Here is a 4,400-nt window from a genome sequence, read left to right as displayed (position 1 = left end):
GTCCTGGGGAGAGGACCCCAAGGGGTGCCCCTCTGGGGTGTAGCTTTCCCCCTCCTCAGCCTGGCTGCCTTCCAGCTCTCCCTTCTCCTCGCCTCTAACTGCCGCCCCCGATTCAAAACCCAGCTCAGCTCCTCCCTGCTCTTTGTTCAGGCAGAGGTGTTATCTGCCAGTTGTAGCCCCAGGGTCATCCTTAGCCACTGGGAGCTGCTGCTTGCCTCGGACATCCAGCCTGACTCACACATGCACCCCCCCCACTCCATCACACCTTCACTCCATTACCCTTCCTAATGCCCCTTCACTGGGGTGCTGATGAGTGACAACCTGACCTGCAGGGCTTGTTATCTTCTGAGCAGCTGCTGCTGTGTCTGTCACAGCCCTGGATTTATAAGGAGGTTCTACACAACAAAGTTATTTAAAAATAACCATCCCAGCATCTACAGAAGGCAACCGCTGCTTTGAAATAATTCAGAAATAAATAGGGGACGGCTTACTTTGAAATCGGTAAACCTCCTTGTACAAGTACAAGTACAAGTACTAGCAGCTATTTGGAAACGGGCTGTGGAGATGGGGCTAGAGCCTATTTTGAAATAAGCCATTGTGCGTCCATTGGATGCATCTGAAATTAGCTTCCTGTGTGTATATGTGGTATTAGGAAATCTTGGTCTTGCCACTCACTGGTGCTGCAGCTCCCCAAACACTTCATGCACCCACAGGAATATTGGCACAACACATTAAGGCTGACACAATTTAGCACTGGTGAGGGCAGAACCTTAACCTGGTGTTTTCCCTGTCTCTCTTTTTCCCACCACCAGCTGGATCAGACTCTGACCCTCCCCACACAGACGCTGCCGTCCAGCGCAGTTAGTCGTGGGAAAGGAGAATGGGCCAAAGAGGATCCTCCTTGCGCTCACGTTCCTCACCATGAATTCTCTCTCCAGTCTCCGGGGCAGAGCTCTCAAGAGGGAGACTCCCTGAGGCAAAGCCCTGGGGGCGGGTCTCTGCGATGGCCCCAGCCCTGCAGCCTGTCCCACCTGGCCATTGTGCTGGACTGTCTGTGAGGTCACCACCTCCCCACCTCCTTTAACCAATCATCTGAGGTTCTTCCAAAGGCCCTTGTGATGTCACAGACACACCCACCAGTGCCCTGCAGGGCTCATGTCCTGCCCCTGGCAGCCCCCTCTGCAAACGCACCCCAAGGGTCTGCAACAAAAAAGGCACATAAAAACACGAAAACCCCTAACTCCTCCCATCCTCAGTGTCCTGTGGGATCCTGGCACTGGGGCAGGTGGGGAGAGAGGAGGGGAGATTGGTGGATTCTGACCTGTCCACTGCAGAGGGCACAATAAGTGAAAGGAGCATTTTAACTCCTCCTGTCCTCAATGTCCTCTGGGCAGCAACTCCAGCTTCCCTCTGGCACAATGTCTGTGCTGGGGAATGGGAAGGTGTTGTTGTGGACAGTCCAACCGTGTGGGTTGGCCCCACAAAGACACATTTCTTTAAAGTGCAACAAGACCATTTTTTTGGTTTAAGATACAGACTAACACAGTCACCTCCCTATCAGCAAGCAGTGACATAATAAGGTGGCTTAGCCGGCTAACGTACCTGACTAATAAACAGGAGATCATGGATTCAGCTCCCAGTGCTGCCCTGTTGTATGTCTTTCTGAATGTTTTCCTACGTCTGGCTGGGGAGCAGAGAAGACCTCCCCTGGCAATCTCTCTCCCTGCTGGGGAAGGTAAAGGCTGATGGAAAAGGAGCGTTGGAAAGAATCTGGTCACAGCCTGGAGCTCGGGAAAAGGCAGGTGTGATTGGTGTGGGGAAGGTGCTGCTGTGGCTGCCAGAAGACAGTCTGTGCCTCACAGCTTTGTGGTTCTGGGGGCTGCCTGTGCCAGCCAGCTCCTCCAGCACGTTTGTAACACAGACACAATTCCCTGTCGGCAGGAGCTCTGTTCTGCCCTGTCTGCGGGAGCAGCTCCTGCCCTCGACCTGCCGCTGCAGAGACACCCCCCAGCCCTGTCCCTGCAAACCATGTGCACACACTAGTGAGTGACAGGGGGCGTCTCACTCCCAGGCCCACCCAGCTCTGCCCCCACCCCAGTGGTAATTCACCTCTCACCCCAGCTGTCCCCAGTGCTGACCTGACACACCTGAGATCCCTCTTGTAGCTTCCTTTTGCTTCCTCACCAACATTTCCTCACCCTGCTGGGAAGCAAAACCCCTGCAGTGGACATGAATTGTGCAGGTGGGAGACGCTCTGACACAGCCCCTGGGCAGGGCCCAAGGTTTCAGCTGGTGACTGTGCAGTGCAGAGGGAGGAGGAGTTTGGCTGCCAGGGGGTAGAGGTGGCAGATGTGAAGGGGAACCCGGGCAGGGCTTGTGGGTGAGGGAGGAGGGGAAAAGGGCAGTGGGGGGGGTTGGCAGGGTCTAAGGGACAAGGGGATCAGGGCAGTGGGGAGGGGTGGGAGAGACAGGATCTGAGGGACCCACTGCGGGGCCCAGGACAGCTGGCAAGGGGCAGCCGGGGCTGGGGGAACTCCAAGCTGGGCTCAGAGCAGTGGGGGATGGGTGAGAGAGTCTGAAAGGGGAGGCCAGGCTGGTGGGGGAGGGGAGGAAATCTCCGTCCAGTGGCCCTGCAGCTGCCTGTTGCTCCTTTCCAAAAAGGTCCCTTGTGAGAGACTTTTTGCAGCTGGCCGGCTAGCTCAGTTGGTCAGAGCGTGGTGCTAATAACGCCAAGGTCATGGGTTCAAGCCCCATGCTGGCCCTGGGCAGGTCTTTTCTGCTTTCCTTCTAGTGGCTGCTCTGGGCAGGAGGCCAAAAGAGCTGAAGGAACCGGGCTGAGAGGCTGGCAGGGAGCAAGTGGGAGTCACCACCCCAGGCTGAGGGAAGGGCTGCAGAGTGGGCCTGGGGGAGGTGAGGATCCCCAGATTCCCAACTCTGCAACACACACCTCCCACAGGAAGGAGCAACAGGAGCCCTCTGCCAAGGGCACCAGCCCCCTACAGCAGCTCCATTGGCTTTCTCTGCTCCACACCTCCCCCCAAAGGCCTTCTGGCCTCCCAGGCTCCCTCCCTGGACACCTGCTACTGCAGCACCACAGGCCCAGGTAACTCACCAGTGGTGCCAGTCCCTGCCTGCCCTGCTCCTCTTCCTGCCTGAGTTCTGCTTCTTCACTCAGGTCCCCCAGCTGCTGCTCTGGTGGGCAGAGGACTGGGGAAGGCAGAGGAAGGGCCCTTGGGGGTGGGGTGCAGAAGCACAAGGAGCAGGCCCTGGAGGAAGTCCCTGATGAGCAGCTTTGGCCATGGGAGCTCAGGAGACGGGCAGAGAGGTACAGGTGACAGGGTGGTTCTCTGCAGAGGTGGGGTTGGCTGACAGTCCTGGGGGAACGCACCCTCCCCGGATGCTGTTTCCCTGCTGCCTCCGTGTCTGGGCAGCCCCTGATGCTGTCCCATCTATGTGGTGCTGAGTGCCGCTCATCATCCCCCTGAGAGCCCGGGGAACAGAGCTGTCCAGAGTCCACATGCACCTGGACTGGTGGCCCTGTGGGATGCCTGTGGCCACCCCGGGTGGGACCTGACACTCCCTCCCTGAGCACTAGGGAGGCTGGTGTTCATGGCACCTACCTAGGGGTCCCTCCAGGAAGGCAGGCGAGGCACAGTCGGACAGGACCCAGCTGGATGGCCTGGATGGGAGATCGATGACAAGAGCCCCTTCGCTTTAGCCCTTGTCATCGCTGGTGGGGTCGAGTGGCTGTGCTGTCCGTGGTCGCCTGGTGCTGGCGAACGACCCCGGATGCTCCTCGCCCTCGGTCGCTGTCTCTGGCTCAGTGTCCCTGACAGATGTGTTGAGGAAGATGGTGGGAGGTCCAGCCTACTTCAGCCCCAGGAGGCAGTGGAGCTTTTTGTAGAAGGGGCAGCTTGTGGGGGCTGCCCCCAACCGCCCGGCTGCGTCCCAGGCCCTGCAATACCCCTGCCACAGTTCTTTTACCTTTGACCGGACCTGGTCCAGTGTGCAGGTGGGGTGGCCGTGGCCAAGCGGCCCCTTTGCCAGCAGCTGGAAGGCGACTGCATTGTGGCAAAGGACCCCCCTTTGTTAGGGGACCTCCTCATCCTTCCAGAGGGAGAGGAGGTCCGGGATCTCGGCTTCTGTCCAGGAGGGGGCTAAATGATTCAGGGCCTGGGCCACCTCCTGGGACAACTCCCCGCTGTGTTTGGAGGGCCCCTGGGGTGGGTGGGAGTCTGGGTGGCTGGTCATAAGTCTGGGTGGTGTGGGGGACTGGCTGTCGGTCGTGGTGGCTGGTGAGCTGGAGAGCAGTGTGGCCTCACTGCTGGCTCTACACTCTCAGCTTCCTGCCTGAGGGTTTCTGGGAGCCTGCGTCCTCTTAAGCATGGTCGGACACTAGA

At 58.6% G+C, this 4,400-nt stretch overlaps 1 non-coding gene across 1 annotated transcript; it reads left to right on the top strand.

Annotated features, from left to right (window-relative positions):
* The first annotated feature begins 2,688 nt into the window (after positions 1-2,688).
* Positions 2,689-2,762, top strand: TRNAI-AAU (transfer RNA isoleucine (anticodon AAU)). Its single transcript has one exon. It is a non-coding gene; the product is annotated as a tRNA-Ile (tRNA).
* Positions 2,763-4,400: the final 1,638 nt, after the last annotated feature.

This window comes from Carettochelys insculpta, chromosome 33 (assembly GCF_033958435.1).
Source record: "Carettochelys insculpta isolate YL-2023 chromosome 33, ASM3395843v1, whole genome shotgun sequence".
In the NCBI taxonomy this organism is placed as follows: Eukaryota; Metazoa; Chordata; order Testudines; family Carettochelyidae; genus Carettochelys; species Carettochelys insculpta.
The sequence above is the reverse complement of the archived record's forward strand: the minus strand, read 5'-3'. Positions and strand labels throughout refer to the sequence as shown.